Source organism: Pseudorca crassidens, chromosome 14, assembly GCF_039906515.1.
Source record: "Pseudorca crassidens isolate mPseCra1 chromosome 14, mPseCra1.hap1, whole genome shotgun sequence".
Taxonomy (NCBI): Eukaryota; Metazoa; Chordata; class Mammalia; order Artiodactyla; family Delphinidae; genus Pseudorca; species Pseudorca crassidens.
The window spans coordinates 77072620-77090827 of NC_090309.1; the positions used below are offsets into that span (position 1 = coordinate 77072620).

Genomic DNA, 18208 nt, shown 5'->3' on the forward strand with positions numbered 1-18208 from the left:
CTTCGTCTCACCTCCTCCTAGGTCTTACTTTCTGCCTTACTCTGTCCTGCCCAGCCTCTCCTTCTAGATCATTCCCTTCCCCAAGGACACAAGGCTCCCTGCTGACTCAAAGTTTGCTACCTATTCTGTTTGCTCATTGTCATACAACTCCTGGAAGCTCACGAGCAAATGGTCTCAGTGCTAAAGGTCTAAAAAAGTCTGCACGTTAGGAGAAAACTGTAATGAAAATTTGGGGGGTTGAGAAAACACAGTGCACTGCAGGAGCCCTAGTTTTCTAAGGGCATCTAGCCACCCTCCCCTTAAGTCTCGTCCAGGCTGCTGACCCCCCTCCCAGCCCCTCGGGTGCCCCTCCACGGCAGGTCTCCCCACCTGGGACCCTTGGCACCAGACCTGCTCTCTGGCCCTGGGTGCAGGCCAGCCCCTAACACCAGAGCCCGAGTGTGTCCTGGGAACACAGAGCGGGAGGGACTGTTGCTCCCAGGGCCCTGCACCTGCTGGTGGGTTGGGCACTGCGGGTTCAGGGCGGCTTTGCAGAGTGAGTTCTGTTCTCCCCGACACGTTGTGCTTGAAGGGTTCAGAGGCAGAGATGAAGTCCTCAGATCATTCATTCAACAAACACTGTGTCTATTTCCTGCCTGCCCCTGGACCGGACGGTGAGGGCACAGTTGCAGAAATGGCCGCCTGAATATTAATACTTTCACTGTGGGCTGGACGCTGCTAGACAGCACCTGGGTGATTTCATTCACTACGAAAAACTTCAGCCGCGTTGGAGACACACTTGTGTGACTTATCCTCGCTTTGCAGGCAAAACTTGCAGTATGAAGGGTAAGTACCCTGCCCATGCTTGCATGCCAGTGAGCAGTGGAGCCCACAGTGGTGGCCCTGGGTGACAGTAGGACTGGGGAGGCCGTTCCCGCAATGTGGGACCTGCACAGTCCCAAGACCCCAGCCTCCTGGGCCACTTGCTTTCCTCATATTCAAATGGGCTAAACCGCGCCCCGCCTACCACTCTCCTCTCACTCTGCTGGTACTCCTACTGCTCTGTGCTTGCCCCCATCACCCCCATCCCAGGGCACCGCCAGCACAGGGTGGTGCTGTAAAACAGGCTTTCCTGAGTGTTTGAGACGAACAGTGAAGAAATGAAAATGTGAAGGGTTCCTCTAGCGTCCTGGCCTCAAGCAATTTCTCTCTGCCCATCTATCCTCAGATGTCAGCTTGCTGCCTTACTTCCCACGACCTTGACCCCCTTCTCCTTCTCTCTTTTCTGCTTTCCCAAGATTCTGCCCTCCCGCCCCCGCCCCCCCCGCCCATGCCTGAGAACGGAGCAATTGAGCACTATTTCATTTTCCCCTCACCTTTAGATCACGCCCATGTGGCCTGTGTGTGTATCCAAGTCCGCGTATGCCAGTTTGTACATTGTATGGGGATGGGAGGCCTGCTGCATTTCCACTGAGTTCTTTCAAGTTCTTTTTTTTTTTACATTTTTCTTTTTGCGGTACGCGGGCCCTCACTGCTGTGGCCTCTCCTGTTGCGGAGCACAGGCTCCGGACACGCAGGCTCAGCGGCCATGGCTCGTGGACCCAGCCGCTCCGCGGCATGTGGGATCTTCCCAGACTGGGGCACGAACCCGTGTCCCCTGCATCGGCAGGCAGACTCTCAACCACTGCGCCACCAGGGAAGCCCTCCAGTTATTTTCTAAACGAATGAGCCATCTTCTCTTAGACTGATTGTGTTGCCTTCTTATTTGCAGCCAGTTTCTGCTTGAAACGGCGTTTTCTGCCTTGCTTGCCTTTTGGGTTTTGCTCTGGAGAGCAAGCACTGTGTTTTCACTTATAGAACAAAGGTGCGCAGCCCTGCTCTCAGGGAGGCTGGGGTCCAGGGGGAGATGGACGCCGAGAGAGTGGTTTCAGTGGTAGAGCTCGGTGCGGGCCGGAGGGGGAGTCAGGGCACCTCGGTTCCCAGAGGTGGCACTTGATCTGAGTCTTGAAGGACAGATTGAAATCAGCCTCTCGGACAATGGGGAGAAGGCATTCCAGGCAGAAGGCACAGCTTCAGCAAAAATAAGGACACGAGAGGCTTCCTGCTGGATGTGGATTGAAAGCAGGTATGAGAAGAGAGGGGGCTGGAATGTGGTGAGAAGGTGGCAGTTACCTCTCCGAGGGCCGCAGGAGAGTCTCAAAGCGGATGCAGGAAAGATTAGGAATTGCGGAGGGATGGGGGTTGGGTGGGGACGGAAGCCCGGGAACAGAGGAGGGCTGAGGTGGGGAGGGCTGGGGAGGAGGGGCTGGACTGGAGAGCTTGTTAAGAAGTAGAACTGGCAGGACCTGCGAGGCATGTCTCCACCTCGCCGGGCGTCACCTTGCTCTTCCACTTTCACACGGAGCCCGAGGGAAAAGGCACCTGTGATGAGGTTGTCCTCGGAGCTGGCAGTCAAGGGTGGTGTCTAACAGGGGCAGAAGGGACAGTAGTCCCAGAGCTGGGCCTCGAGGAGGCTGGTCTCACCCCTCCTAGGTTAGACACTGCTGGTAGGCAGACCTCAAAACAGCATCTGGGAGAGAAGGCAGTTTTGAACAGGTGCAGGGAACTCCTGCATGGAGGGGTGCCCCGCGGCCACGCTCCCACCCCTCTCCCCATCAACCCCACCCACCCCCTGTCCCTGGAGCCTGGCAGAAGAGAAAGTCAGGCTGAGTTGACCTTGGGAGGAGGGGGGCTTCTGGTTCCTGGAGCTACAGGGGCTGGGGAGGCCCAGCCCAGGGAGCCTAGAGGGGCTTGGGATCCTGCCAGCCCTGCTGGGCCGCAGGCACAGCCGTCGCCTCGCTTTCAGCCTTCCTCCCCCCTCCCTAACAGCTGCACCCCCTCACCCCCGGTACCGATCCTTTGCACCCACACAAGCTTTGCACCCACTCATGGTGTGCAGATGTGAGAGTGTGAGGGTGCCCCCAAATCAGGCCCTCGGCTGTGCTACCCCAGTGCCTGCTCGACTTCAAGGCTCAGCTCAAAGCTCCTCCAGGGAGAGGCGCTGCATCCTCTGTGCCCGCATAACTTCTGGGTCACTGCTCTCGGCACCTCTTGCCCCATCACCGCAGGTGTCCGTTTCCACACTGGCTTCCTGTTACCTCGGGTGCTGCTTGAGGGTAGACGCTTTATTATGAGCCAAGCATGAGGCATGGCGTGGGGGAGCTCGCTGCAGATATGGGAGCCTCTGCCTTCGGGGTTCCTTGTGGACGCCTGGTGCTGCTGTCCTGTTCTGCAAGTCAGGTGGTTGTTAGAAGCTTATTAACGGTGCAAGACACTACCACCCGCCCCCAGAAAGGCTGACGTTAAAATTGGACGATTGTTGAAGGGCATGTGGAACCACCGGGAAGCTGTTGTGCTGCTGGAAAATGGGCCAATTGTACGAGCACTTGGGAAACTAAAGCCAAACCTATGCCTATGCTATGCTCCAGGCAGAAGGAGAGCACGTGTCTGCGGAAAGGTGTGTGTGAAAAGGTCCACAGCAGCCTCACGCATCACAGCCCAGACGTGGAAACAACCCAAGTGTCCACCAACAGGAGAACAGATAAATAAATCGTGCTACGGCCCTATAATGGAGTACTACTCAGTGATGAAAAAGGACCAACAACTGCTACGCGTCCAGCATAGATGACATCACAGGCTATATATTAAGCACGAGAAGCCAGACACGAAAGAGCCCAGACTGCGTGATTCCATTTATATAAAGTTCAGGAACAGGCAAAACTAATTGGTGATAGAAGCCTGTGGTACTTCTGCTGGGGGTGTGGTATTGACAAGGCGGGGGCACGAAGGACCCTTCTCTGAAAGTTTCCCTGGCTTCTTGTAGGTGGTGATTACAAGGGTGTATGTATCTGTAAATAAATCATCAATCTATACACTTAAGATGCGTGTACTCTGTTTTATTCTGCAATAAGGAAGTTAAAAGGACGGGAAAAACAGCTTATAAAAGGGCTTCTGAGATTCTAATTAGTTCCTTTAAACCCACTGTAGCTTTTTCAGCAAAAATGAGGGAGGCCCGCCTGACCCACGTTTTCTTCCGGATCCCAGAGGATTCGAATTTACGGGCGCAGAGGCCAGGGCAAAAGCCTTGCAGGGCTGCTGCTGGGTGGAGGCTGCTTCCCTGCCGGGAGGGTGGGCACCGCCGAGGGCAGCCCTGATGACCCCCTCCTCCCCCGGCTGCAGCCAGACCCCGCTCTTCCTCGGGTTCCTGGAACCTGCCCGACCCAGCGGTGTTTCCAGCACTTAAGGCTGGGAGCTCAGCCGCTCCTCCACTCCAGGAAAATATTTGTTCAGGGACTTGGCACCCGTAGAGGAGGAAATAAAAGCCACCTTGGAGTCGAGCGGGCTGCGCTGCTGCGGTTGCTTTGTCTGCCCCTCCCGGTTGCCTCGCAGGCTCTCAGGCCCGCCGTCCCGGGGCCAGGCCCAGGAATCCCACTCCACAGACGGGCCTGGGGTGCCAGCTACTCCTGCATTCCTCATTCCGTTCCGGCAGTCATCTGTCAGCCTAGTCAGCAGACGGTTACCAAACCTACTATGTGCCTGGCACAGTGCAGGGCCCTGGACGCTGTCGGTGAACCAGGCCCTGCCCTTACCTCCAGGCTCTTGCGAGCTAGTGAGGCAGGCTGGCCAGTGGGGAGGCCGTGACAGCCTAGGGGCAGCTGTGGAGTGATGGAGTTGGGGCCAGGGTAGGCAGGCAAGGCTGGCAGTCGGGGGAGGATGGGCGGGCACCTGGCGTCAGGCTGAGGGGTGAGGAGGCAGAGATTAGGGGCGATCAGACGGGGCAGCACGGTCAGAGGCCCAGAGGCGAGAGAGAGCAAGGGGCTTTGGGGTGTGGACGGGGGCAGGGTCGGCCGTGGCTGAGACCCAGGCGTCAGGAGACCGAAGGCGGAAGCTGCCCCTGGCGCCGTGGGACCTCCCAGCGTGAGTTCAGGAACGTGGACTTTATCCCAGGGCAGTGAAAGTTTTTGTTTGTTTTGCAACATTTAAACACATTGATTTCGATTCTTTTTGATACAGCAAAGTATAAAGAAGAAACCGAAATTGGCCTCAAATCCCCCACCGCCCCAGATCTTTCCTGATGACATTTTAAACATTAAAATACTCTGTGCACACGATTCGAAATCCAAGCAGAACAGAAAAGTACACCATGAAAAGTTAAAGCCTCCTTCTCCCCACCTGTCTCTCTCTCCAAAGGCAATTTCACTTAACAGATTTTTGGTGTGTGCTTCCAGACATTTTTTCCATGCATATATACTTGTTAGGATAAGTCTGCACTTTCGCAGAGGTACACCAAAGGGATGGTGCTATATGCCGAGACTGCAGCTCCCTTTTCTGACCTGGTTTCATTTCAGCACATGCATTCGGTCCTACCCCGTTGTTCTCTTTTTTGGGGGGGAGGGAGGGCGCTGAGCCTCATGGCTCGGCCTGTGGGATCTTAGTTCCCCGACCAGGGATCGAACCCATGCTCCCTGCATTGGGAGTGTGGAGTCCTAACCCCTGGACTGCCAGGGAAGTCTCTACCCCATTGTTCTTAACATCTGCAGAGCATTTGGTTGTACAGATGCAGCAGATGAACAGTACCGACTCTTCCCGCTGGGTAGGCATCTTACTTCCAGGTGTTTGCTGTTATAAACCTTGCTGGAGGAAACCTGCCCTGACAGCCGTCAGAGTATCACGTGGTCCAGACACAGGCAACTGCTGGGAGGATATACCACGGGCACTTCTCTTGCAGTGGGTTCTGGATGGAAGGGGCCGTTCTTTATGATCATCCTCCAAAAGTTCCACCAGTTTGCCACACCTGTCACTACACCCAGCCTGTGTGGGAGAGGCCCTGAGACCACCCCCTCCCACGTCACCACACATATCATCAAATGTTTCCTTTTTCTTTTCTCCTCCGGGATGGGGGATGGAGGTGGTATCCCATGGTGGTTTTGATTTTCATTTATTTAACTATAAATGAAGTTAGGAATCTCTTCATATGTTTTTGCCATTTGCATTTTTTTTCCATAGGCGAACTGCTTCTTCATATTATTTGGCCCATTTTTCTAACGGGCCCCTTGTCTCTTCCTCATCGATTGGCATGGGTTTCTTGTGCGCTAATGATTTTGAGCGAGACCAGCCTGTCAAGTTTTGGTCTTGAAAATATCCCTCTGGCTGCGACGTGAGGGGAATGGGGGACTGGTCTGCTGGGAGGCCTGTGCAGGGGTCCCTGTGAGAAGTGCCTGGCCTGGAGCAAGCGGGGCCTTGGGGACGGGGGCTCTGGAGCAAGCGGGGCCTTGGGGACGGGGGCTCTGGAGCAAGCGGGGCCTTGGGGACGGGAGCTGTGAAAACATTCAGGAAGCAGCACCAACAGGACTCGCCAGGGGATTGATTTTTTGCACAATAGTCCAGGCACTCGTGGGTTAGTGAAAAAAAAACATTGCCAGCTGCCCTCCCCAAATGTAGTAACACTGGATTCGTATTGATCAGACACAGTTGGGCCAGAGCTCCTGCCTGGTAGTTTATGCCACCCCCTCCTCATCTTCCCCGACTGTGTGGGCACCAGAGGGGTGAGGTGACAGGGAGGACGGAGGTGTCGAGGACGGTTCCCAGGTTCCCACTTCAAATATTGTGGTCCCATAAACCATGGAAATGTCTCAGAAATTCCAGCGTTTCAGCACATAGATATCGATTGACCCACATTAGGCAGAAGTGATCCAGAGTCCCCCAAAAGGGAAATGAGGGTGCCCTGGGCCTGAGCCCGTGTGTTGGGAGGTGCAGGGGGAGGTGCAGGCTGACGACACAGCTGAGGAGGGGCGGGAGTCCCACTCCCACCTCCGTGCAGAGCAGAGGGCTTGGCACGCAGGAGGCGCTTCAGAAACATCCACTAAGTGAAATTCGCTAATATTCAAATTTAGGTTAAGGTCAAAATGAATGGGAAAGGGACTGAAAAGGAAATGTAGTTCTTTTCTGTTTTTAAAAAATTAAGTTCTGTTTTATGTACAGTAATTCATGCTTTTTTTAATTAAAAAAATCAAAATCCAGGGCTTCCCTGGTGGCGCAGTGGTTGAGAATCTGCCTGCCAATGCAGGGGACACAGGTTCGAGCCCTGGTCTGGGAGGATCCCACATGCCGCGGAGCAACTGAGCCCGTGAGCCACAACTGCTGAGCCTGCGCGTCCGGAGCCTGTGCTCCGCAACAAGAGAGGCCACGACAGTGAGGGGACCCGCGCACCGCGATGAAGAGTGGCCCCCGCTTGACACAACTGGAGAAAGCCCTCACACAGAAACGAAGACCCAACACAGCAAAAAGAAATAAATTAATTGATAAACTCCTACCCCAAACGTCTTCCTAAAAAAAAAAAAATCAAAATCCAGTATTTTTTGTTTTTTTAAATTGAAGTATAGTTGATTTACAATCAGTAATTCATTCTTACTGTTGTGCAGTTCTTCTACAAACACATACAGTTGTGTAACTCACCACAATTATGATATACAACAGTGTCAGCTCCCCTAAAACTCCCTCCCATCCCTTTGTAGTCGAACCTCCCACGCCACTCCCCAGACCCGGCAACCATGGATCTGTTTCTGTCCCGGTAGTACTGCCTTTTCCAGATGTCCTATAAATGGAATCGTATAGCACGGAGCCTTCTGAGTCTGGCTTTTTTCACTTAGACTCCATTTGAGTGAGCTTCATCCGAGCTCTTGCATCAGGATCTGCTCCTTTGTGTCGCTGAACAGTGTTCCATGGCACCAATATGGCGACTTTGTTTGTAATCACCCCAAACTAGAAAAACCCAACTGCTCTTCAACTATAGGGATTTCCTTATTTCTAGATTCATAAGTCAGAACACTTCCTTTGTCCAAGTACAAATCCTGATTTAGTATTGCCTGAGGGTGAGAAGTTAATTTCAAGACCCTGCAGAGGTTAACAGGCCCCTTGTGAAGAGGGGGACCAGGGCCAGAGGACGGGACACCTGCTCCAGGTCTGTGGGACCGACTGCCCTACCTCCTTAGGGGCAGGCCCACCCCCAGCCTGCACAGCATGTCTGGTGAATCGGAAAATGTTCCCCATTTGGGGCCCAGCTCATTTGGCGGACGGTGCCTTTATCCGTTAAGAGAAAGGCACCGTTCCCTCTAGGCCGGTGAGCCTCACAGCAGGACAACAGGATTTCAGCCCCAACTTGCTCCTTGACCCAGACAAAGCTCACAGGCAGCCCAGATTGGGACCTCCCACCCTCAAAGGCTGCAAAGTGCTGAGACTGCAGACCCAGGAGGCAAGCAAGCATGAGACCCTGTGTGAGCCTCAGAGCTGGCCTGTGTGGTGTTCCCCACGTTGCCTCAGGGTCTCAGTGGGCAGTCGGGATCCCAGAGACCTTGCCAGGGGAGCATCTTGACCTGTCAGGAGCCTAACCTGTCAGGACCCACATTGGCCTCCCCTTGGCACACCTGTTCCAGCAGCCCCAGATCTAAGGGCTTCCCCCGACGGGGGCTCTTGGCCCCCACGTTAGCCCCCAAAGTGAAGGTGGTGTGCGAGAGCAGGAGGTGTGGTCACCTCTTCAGAGCTCGTGGGGAAGGCAGGTTAGCACAGTGGTTAAGAAAAAGCCCAGAGCAAGTGGCCTGTGCTCAAATCCTGGTTGCTCCCTCTGCCAATCACATGACCGCCCTCACGGGGTGTCCTGAGGACTCCTGGGTATCATACAGACAGCATTTGATCATTGCTTCCTCTCAGCAAATGGAAGACTTTGGGGTTAAACCAGTGACAGCAGCACCTGCTGACAAGATGTCAGGAGCCCCAGGTGGACATTCTCTTGCTAGGGTTCTCTCCCTCAGCCCTGTTCCCTGGTGGGATGTGCCTGTAGGTGAGATGACCGCTCCCACCTTTCAGGATTCTGCCAGAGCAGGTTGACCAGACCCCGTGAGGACCAGGTCCAGGGGCTTCAGTGCTGCCATCCCAGCACCCAGCCTTCTGGGGGGCGTTCCTGCAGCCTGAGGGTCCACACAGGGCTCCAGGCGTCCCCAGTGCAGAAGCGGCCTGAGCCTCCCCGACGGGTCCAGCCTGGCGGCTCTGAGCCACGACAGAACCTGCGTGGACTCGTCCAAGTTCCAGCTGAGGGCTGCCTAGCCATAGTCCACAGAAGGAGGAAGAATTTCACCAACCACTTTTCTCTATACCACCAGGTTCTCAAGGCCACATAAAATATGTATCTGTTTTCTCTTCTTAAGACGTTTTGCCATATCAGATGTGCTACCACTCGAAACTATGAAAAGTCTTTCCTGGTGTGACAGACAAGCGGCTTTCAGGCCTGAGAATGCAGACAGGAAGCAAAGCCTCCTTCCTTCCATCACAGGGACCTCGTTATGCTCTGTGCACCTAAGTGCCCACGAAATCACTGTTCCCACGGTGAGCTTAGCTGTCCCTGAGATGTGCTTTTCAGCTACAGCTCAGTGCGAGGTTGGCTACCCAAGGCTCATAGGACACCCTTCCCCAGACAGGGCTCCTTCCCTCGCTACAAGGTTTACGGGGTGTATTCAATCATCAGCTCCTCTCGTTCTCACAAACTCCTGGGGCCTCACAGTGGTGCAGGTATTGGTATTGTTCCCATTCTACAGATGAGGAAACAGAGGTCTGCAGAGGAGAAAGATTTGTTGAAGGTCACCCCTCCCCCAACTCAGTTCTGTGGCCCACGGTGGGGGGCAGAGGAGGGACCTAGTGGGGAGCGGAGGGTCTCTCTGCCCAGACACGCCCGGTCCAGACCCAACGGTCAGCCCTTCTCCGTCTTTCCAGCCCCCGTCCTCACTGCACCCACAGACAGAGCAGGTTTCTCCGATGAGCCAGGAGCAGCTGCTCACCCCACAGAGGGCAGCCTGGGAGCCTGGACCCGGTGCTCAGCCAGGGTCTGCCAGGACTATATGTGGGACCAAAGCCTGAACCTCCTTAGGCCTCATTTTCCTCGTTTGAAAGCTAGGAAAGCTGCTGCCTACCTTTAGGTTCAGGTTCAGAGACTTTGGAAGAGAGTTTTTTTTTTTTGGCCACACCGCGAGGCTCGCGGGATCTTAGTTCCCTGGCCAGGGATCGAACCCGGGCCCCCTGCAGTGCAAGCGTGGAGTCTTAACCACTGGACCACCAGGGAGTTCCCTGGAAGAGATTTTTTTAAAATTCCATGTCCTGACACATGCCAGCCAGCAAGATTTGCGATAATTACTAATAACAGCCTGACACACACCTACCCTCTAAATTCAGGGGCTCTGCAGCTTGACCCCACTTTACTTGCTGCGTGACTCCCTTAGAACCTCGGTTTTCTCGTCCGTGAAATGGGACTAACAGCTCTTATCTCATAGGGCAGTGCGGGGATTAAATAAGATAATGTGAGGTAAACCGCATCACAAAAACTGAATTTTGCTGTGGCACTTTGTAAGCACTCCATAAATAGTGGCCATTACTCTTATGTTGACGAGAACCCTGAGAGACAGGCATGACTACCCCATTTTACAGATGAGGAAACTGAGGTCCCAAGCCATGACTTCATACAGCTGCTGAGTGGCCAAGCTGACATGTAAACCCAGGTCTTTTTCACTCGGAAGCACATGGCACTCCCTTGAACACTGCTGCTTCCTGTTTCATCCATTTTGGTCACACAGGACCACCTGGGCGGGACTGCAGGAGGCTCTTCTAGGCTGGGGCTGCCCCAGCAAGCCCTGAGGCTATTCCCAGGCACAGGATAAGATGCTCCTCCACCCCCGAAATGCCTGGGTGCTGGTGCCAAAGTCAACAATGATAACCTGCCCTGCAGGACACCACGGTCACAAGGATACAAACAACAGCTCCCTTCTGCCCAGCCCCTGCCAGCTCTGTGCCCCTGGGGGTGGGCTGGGGGTGACACCTGGCATATCTCAGATCCAGGAGCTGAGGGATGGCCCCCTTCCCCCAATCCCTGCCCTGTAGCTCTCCTAGGAAGTTAGCCAAGAAGGTGTCTCTGGGATCTGCCGGGAAACATCCAAGATCTCAACTTGGGCCCCTGGGGCGGCTCTCCCCCTGGAGCCCTGAACATGAAACTTCATGCATCTCATGCCCTCAACACAATCACTGAGGCTTTTCCTGGAGAGCCCACAGTTTCGTGGTACGGACAGACCCGCATTATTGAACAATATAGATGTCCAAGGCAGTATCCTAGGGACACAGATGAAGGGCACCTAGTCCAGCCTGGGGAGTCTGAGAAACAGCCTGGAGGGAGAAACATCTGAATGGGGTATTATTAAAGGAGCTGGCCAGGCCAAGCAGGAGAGGGGTGTTTGGGGCACATGCTAGGTGCACTCAGGGACCCGCAGGTCCTATCCAGTGGGCGGTATCTGTAGGGGGGCAGGCGGGAAAGCAGTGGGAGATGAGGCAGGAGGGACAACAGGGGCCGGTAAAGGAGGGCTTGCACCCTAGGCCGGGGTAAAGGGAAGAGGTGTGCGGAGCCGGCTCCTCCTGGCTTGCGGGAGCTCGAGTTCAGTGACCTCACGCTGGTGGTTTGAAATTGGCGATGGTGGGCATTGGCAAGTGCTACAAATCAGAGCCAGTCGTTTAAAAAATAAAAAAGGGCAGACTTTGGCGGATTTAAAAGTCAGGGCACAGGATGACTAACTTCGTTCCTCAGAAGGATGCTCTGTCTGGTGTGAAGGATGGGTGGAAAGCAACGTACTTGGAGACTGGAGCTTGGCCTTGGGTGACCTCCCGGCAAGGGTAAGGGGTAGGGAGGGAGTGGAGAGGACTGGCCCATGGGTCACCTGACTCCGCTGTGTCGGTGCAGCCTGGGGGTGGGGGAGGAGGCTTGGGTAACCCCTCAGCCTTCCTCAGCCGGTGCCTGAGAATCTGCAATAAAATGCTTAACGAGAAACACCTGGGCTCTGCCCCAGCCCAGGCTGTGAGCTGGGACCGGAGGGGATTAGGGGATTGGGAGTGAGGTGGAGAAGGACCTTGTACTCCATGCATTCACTTGCTGGTTCATCAGCTCCCAGGGCCTGGGCCTGGGGGAGGAGGATGGGGTGCTGGGGGAAGAGGAGCAAAAGAAGTCAGTGATGGGATCCCTGCACACGGGCCCCCGGGGATCATCTGAGATGAGGTGCTGATTGTGTGGGTGCTGATTCTATGGAAGCTTCTGGTCAAGGTCACAGCGTGTCAGAGCCGCAACAGGCAGGGTCCCGGGTCTCCCACGACTTCCCCAGAGAGTCCTGTGTGGGGCTAAGGGGTTGATCGGTGAGAATGCAGGAAGGATGCAGGCTGAGCGTCACTCCCCCGTTCCCCCACCACCCTGTCCCCCACTGCCCGGGATGCACGGGGCAGTGAGTGTCTGAGACCCCAAAGGGGAGACTGGGCTGATCCCCAAGCCCACTGGGGCTCGGCCTGGCCTAGCCTGGCCTTCATATCTGAACTGCCCCATGGACTTTGGTGCCTGGAGAACCAAGGCGGCCACTGGGGAGCCCGGGCCCCAGTCCTCCACCCACCCTTCCCTTGAAGGAGGTGCTGACAGGGCAAGACTTGCCTTGGGTGGGAGGGCACTTCCGACTGGGCAGCATTTCTCTTGGCTTCTCAAGACCGTCCAGGGCTGGCGCAGAAGCATCCGTGGGGCTCCCAGTCCCCGTGCCCACTGGCAGAGCTGAGGCTCCCCGTTGGAAGTGGCAGTGGTCAACCGGGTGGGTCAGGAATTGGAAAAAGGCTGTGCTGGCACTGGGGGATGCCACCTTGGGAACTGAGTTCCCACCAGTTATGCACCTTCAGAGCCCTCCTCCCCACCCATATTCTGCCCAGGGATGAGTGACTCCCAGGCACCGTCCCAGGGCCTCAGGGGCACACAGATCACCTCTGTGTACATTAGAAACAGCGTCCCCTCCGGGGAGACCCAGCCTTCTGGGCACATGGCTCGGTGAGGAGACATGGCCTTGATCGCAACTAGGAAGGAGGATACTTTCTTCAAGCAGACGCAGCCCTTCCGAGGTGACCAGCGGGCACACGGTGGCCCCAAGCACACCCTCCAGCGGCTGGAGGAGAGGATCCGTGTGCACACACACACCTAGGGCTGCCATGCCCGCCCTGCCCTGCCCCCAACCACGGGCCATCCCAGCCCATGTCATAAACAGCCCTGCAAAGGATCGGAGGGACCTGGAGGGTGGGGAGGGGTGCCCTGAATGCAGAAAGCGTCACCCTCTTTGCACCCCACTCGGACCACCCACCCCCTGCTGACAGGCCTGCTGCGGCCGCTTCCAGGAGAGGCAGGCCCGCACTCCTTCTGGGCACCAGGTGGGGAGGGAGGCCCAGGCGTCTGGAGATGAAAGGCACAGGACCAGCTGCAGCCCCGCCACCCCTCCAGGGCTTCCCTCCGGTGCCCTGTGGTCCCATCTGGCCCCCACCCCCCGTCCAGACAGGCGGCGTCGGGGGCGGAGGCACAGACCCTCCTGGGCAGAGGAGCTGGTCTTGCCGGCTGGGCTCTGAGAGTTGGCTCCTTCATCTCAGCCCTTACAAGTTGAACACCCTTCCCAACACGCGGGCCCTCTTCCGACCGTCCACCCTTTAGGGCAAATCCTCTGGGAAAAGAGGGGAAGGACACAGAGCTGCAAGCTGGCAGGCCCAGGGACCGGCCCTAGATCGTGGGCACCTTCTTCCCTCCGTGTGTGTGTTGGGGGACCCTCCGGTCTCCCATCTGTAAAACAAGGTCAGAAAGTTACATAATGTGCAAGTGAGAGACAGAGCTGGGATCAGAACCCACAGCTGCTGGCTTCAGAGCTTCCTTGCGTCACCACAGGGCCGCTCTGCCAGCGGGGCTGACGGTACCAGCTGGGACATGCCCCTCACGGGCTCCTTTAGGGCACGGCCCGCTCCTCAGCGCTTCTTCTCAGATGTGGACTTCTGGAAGTCACAGAGTTGCAAAGATTCTTAGGGCTCTTGCAGCCACACCCTTGTAATTGAGGTTCAGAGAAGGGAAGTGATTTGCCAGGCAGAGGGGGAACCAAGGTCTCCTTGCTCCCAGCCCAGTTCTCTTTGCGCTGCTCCGGGTGGGCTCTAGAAACCCATGCTGGTTAGGCTGCAGGTACATCGAGCCCATGTTGTGCCTGGGGGCCTCCTTCCAACGGGAGGAGCCGCCCCCGGGAGAAGCAGAAGCGACGCGCCTCCCTCTGTGACTGTAGCTGTCACATGAGACCACCCTCCGCCTCTGCTTCCAGTTACTGACTCACAGACAGCACTTAGTGCCTCCAAGGGCGAGGAGCAGAGGCCAGTGACCGGCGGAACGAAGTTGTTGAGAGCTCCCTGGGCGGTCAGTTGCTGAGACCAGGCCCCGGGTCTGTGCAGGCTGCAAGAAGCTGGGCTGCTGTCCGCATTCCTGGAGCAGGGCTGAGCCTGCAGGCAGGAATTCCGGTGGCTCTTACAGGCGGGCCGGCGCTGGCCTCGGAGAGTGGCGAGAGAGTGTAGACCAGAAGGGGCTGGACCTGGGGAATCGGTCCATCAGGCCCAGCCCGGGCTCCCCTCGGGGATACGTACCCTGCCCTTAGGGACCCCATGATCCTGCTGGGAAAACACACACCAGGGGACTTGGCAAACTGTGAGCTGGACCCTAAGTCCTGCAGAAGTGCCGGAAGGAGGGAGAAGCCTGCTGAGGGTGGGAGAGGGGGGAGGGGGGTTGTCAAGGAGGGGTCCTCGGCCTGGCCTGCAAGGATGGGTAGGAATTCCCCATGGGAAAAGTCTAGAGATATGAAAAAACCGGAAACTAAAGTCCAGGCTGGGGAAGTAAGTTGGCCTGGACCCCAGCCTCCCTGGGTGGTGCTGGTGGGGGCACTGGCTCTCTGGGAGCAGCTCCCTGCAGCAGCCATGGCAGTGGTCAGAGCAGGCCACCCCCAAGGGGCACGATGTCCCGTGGAACTGTGATGACATGGGCTCCAGTGAGTCAGGGGCCACCCCCTGACCCCTGATTCCCAGCACTCCCTCGCTGCTTGAGGACCGCTTCCTGTGCCGGTTAGTCAGCTCTGTGGGTGCCCCCAGGCAGGGAGCTCAGACAGCGCAGTTAATAAGTGTGTCCCCCATCCGCCCAGCGCCTCCTTTGTGTGGGGGGCAGGGGCTTCTCTTGGGCCTCCTGGACACTCCCTTTGTCCTGTCCAAAGAGCTTCCCTGTCACTGCTGCCTCTCCGCATAGCTCCCCTTGTGCCATGGGCGGCCACCTGGAGGAGGGGTCTTCGGTAGCTGGGTCCCCAAACCCACGGAGCCAGCCTCCCGGGGAGCAAGAACCCAGGATGCTGGGCGGCATCTTCTCCCTCTCCTTCCTCCTTCTTCCCCCTCCCCCTCCTCCCTCCTCCCCCCCTCTCCCACCCAGTGTACTCCCCTGGCCTCTTCTTCTCCTTATTACTTTCTCAGCAGCTTCTCTGATTCTAAGGCCATCCGCACTCACAGGGAGGACTTCCAGGGAATGTTCACTCAGCTGGGTCCTTGAGCCCAAGGACAATCTGTCTGTGACTTTAGAAACTTCTGGGAGTTTCTAGGAGCTTCCAGGGGAGGGCCGAGACTGTGAAGGGAAGCAGCTGGGCCCCTCATTCCCCACCCTCACTCTGACCGACAGATCCTCTTCCGGCACAAGTGGGAGCAGGGCGTTGAGCAATGGGAAGATGGTAGGACTAGACTGAGGAGTTCTCAGGGTACGGGACAAAGAATTTTGTCTGTCTGGTGGGGTCTCCAGGTCCGGGGCTGCCTGTGGACACAGCAGGATTTAGAACCCAGAGAGAGAGGGAAGCGGGTGAGGCTGTCTCTCCTCAGTGCCCCTACATCCTGAACACAGGAGCGTTCCTGACTCTCACATCAGTGCCCTGGCGTCTCTGTTGCCAGGCAGTGCCTCCTCTGCTTTCCCCTGGAGCCCCTGGTGATTTTAGGTTGGTTCCATGGTGCCCGTCCCCAGAGAGGCCCTTCTCCCTGTGCTGTGCTGTTGTGCAAATTGCTGTGGAATCCAGCGTGGGTGCCCAGCGCAGAGAGCCCGTGCTTCAGCCAGGTGCCCCGACGGCGGCTGGACGCTGGACTCGTGACAGTTACAATACCATGCCCCTCCTCCACCCTGCCAGGGAGACAGATGACTTCCTGAAAAGGGGTTAAACGGAGGGGGTTTGTGACATGGAACATCTGATGTGACCTGAGAACTTCCTGTTCAAATGACCCCTGGGGCTCCTGACCTCAGAAAGTGTCCCGTGCACAGTTAGAACGAGCCCCGGGAGTCATGCTTCTCTAAGCAGAGATGCTTACAGGCTCCTCTATCCCCACAGGCTCATCTGAGCTGCTGCCACAGAGGCCTTGAGGCTCAGAAAGTCACCAGGGGAATCCCAGGAGGAAGAGGACGTCGTCACATTCCATCCTCCACCCTCACAACTGGAACCCTAGAGTTACAGTTTAATTCCTTCATGCCCAATAAGGTGTAGGTTCACTAGCTGATCACCTAATGGGTCTTTTGGAAAAGACTGAGTCCTCAGCAGGCTCTGGGATGTCAGAGAAGAAAGATCCAGAGAGCAGTGTGCTTAGCCGACTGACACACCCTACACCACGCACTGACCGGGAGCAATTGCTGGGCTACACTAAGGAGAGGTCCCTGGCCTGATGGCAGAGCCGGGAAGGCTCTCTGGGAAAAGCCCTTCCTGAGTTTTTCAAGGTTTCAAGGCATCACCTGGTGAGCCAGGGCAAGGGGCTGTTCCGTGGGCCCTGTCTTGGCCTCCCAAGGCTGAAGTACACCCAGCTGTTCCTGTGAGCTGCGTAGACCAGCAGTCAGTCAGACCTGGGTTGCCCACAGCATCAGCTGTCTGTTCGCTAGGCTGCCTGTGAAGCGGTGTGGCTGAATCAGGCCTTGAGTAGACATTAAAGGACTGGGGCTCGAAGCCGTGGTGGCGGGGGCTTGAGGGCGCCTCTCAGGAGGAGGCAATGTGGTAATTCACCGTGGGCAAAGGGAGAGAAACGTTGTGCAAACTACCGCCCCCTCAGAGGCATTGAGTGTGAGATAAAGACTCTAAGCGCCTGGTGTTCGGGGGGTGAGAGCCAGCAGAGAAGCCTGGAAGCGGCCCCAGGAGAGGGAAAAGCGTGAGTGTGGTCAGCACGATGGAGAGGCAGAACCAGAGTGTGTTTGACTTCCTGGGAGAAGGCAAACTGAACAGTGACTCAGTTGAGAAATATTCAATCAAGTGTTTGTTTTTGGAAGGACGATGTAATCAGAAGGCAGTCCAGCTATGAAGGGGATGAAGCCCTGGAGAGGCCTAATAGAGTTATCCCCACGCCCCCTTCACCCCATGTAGTGTTGTCCTAACACAAGGACCCACCCTGGAGGAAAGCCTGGACCTGACCTCCTGCCTCCCGCAAGCCACAAAAGATGAGTGGTTAAAGGGAAGATTTCAACCAAATATCCCCCCAGTGGAGGTGCCTCATGGCGTTCCGCATCCCTGGCTGGTGGGCAAGAGCATCCTGTCAGCTGGCTGCTCCGGCTTTATTTAGCCCTCAGCCCCTCTGGGGATGGAGTCCCCTTAGACCTCTCCCGGACACCCCAGCATCTTCCCATCACTCCTCCCAGCTAAGTTCACACATCTGAGAGCCTTTTCCCTGCATCAGAAAGAGAAGGAAAAGTCCAGCAAATATTTATTCACGGACTGTTCTCCAAGGCTCCCAGGTCATTCCCAGTGTGGTGGCTCATCTGGGAGAACTGAATGGGTCATGGCTAAAGGTCGGGAAGAGAATCAGGGCTGCAGGAAGGTGGGGTACACCGGTGCATTTAGCCACCTGGATATCCTTCAGGCACCACCACAAACTCATCGTTTCCATTCCAAATCCCTGACTCTCTCCCTGGGGATCCTCTCTCAGCACCTCTGTCCTCCAGCTACCCCTGCCAGCAATGCCACTCATCCTGGAGCTTCCTCCCGTTCTCTCATGTTCCTCCTTCGGCCTGCTTAGCTTCTAAATGTGTCTCCTTCCCTCACCACCACTGTCCCATTTTGCTGCTGCATCTTCCTTTATCAAAATCGCAGCAATGGTCTCCTAACTGGTGTCTCTCTCCAGTCTCACTCTCTTTGAATCAATCAGCGAAGTTGCACTCAGGATAAATTGAGAAGAGTTGGCAAAGCTGTGGGCAAGGGTCGTGAGAGCCCTAGCACTGGTGATGTAAGTCAGGCCTCAGGCTGTGGCTTTCTCCCTGAGGGAGGCAGCCAGCTTGCAGACAGCCCGCAGGGAG

General features: G+C 56.3%; 1 non-coding gene across 1 annotated transcript; it reads right to left on the reverse strand.

Moving 5' to 3' along the window:
- Positions 1–10053: 10053 nt before the first annotated feature.
- TRNAC-GCA (transfer RNA cysteine (anticodon GCA)) lies at positions 10054–10126 on the reverse strand. Its single transcript has one exon. It is a non-coding gene; the product is annotated as a tRNA-Cys (tRNA).
- Positions 10127–18208: the final 8082 nt, after the last annotated feature.